Raw genomic sequence first — 305 nt, 5'->3', positions numbered from 1 at the left:
CGCCATATGTATCCATGATAATCTTCTTGACTTTTTATGGAACTGCTATCAGTTCTTGGTAGCTAATGTATTTCTTCTTTTCCTTCAGGCGTGAGCTCATTATCCCAATTTTTCCTCCTTATTCTGCTTGTTAAGTACCTTTCTCACTGCGTTATAGTATTGAAACGCGTCAGGAAATCGATTCTTCACCATCTTGCAAAGTGCATTCAAAGTTAGGATAAGACTCTCTTTGCTTTTGTAAAGACGTATCAATTCAGCAATCATGTCAGAGCTCTGAACACCATATACTTTCTGAAAATTTGCAT

This window comes from Phytophthora infestans, genomic scaffold (assembly GCF_000142945.1).
Source record: "Phytophthora infestans T30-4 supercont1.58 genomic scaffold, whole genome shotgun sequence".
NCBI lineage: Eukaryota > Oomycota > Peronosporomycetes > Peronosporales > Peronosporaceae > Phytophthora > Phytophthora infestans.
The sequence above is the reverse complement of the archived record's forward strand: the minus strand, read 5'-3'. Positions refer to the sequence as shown.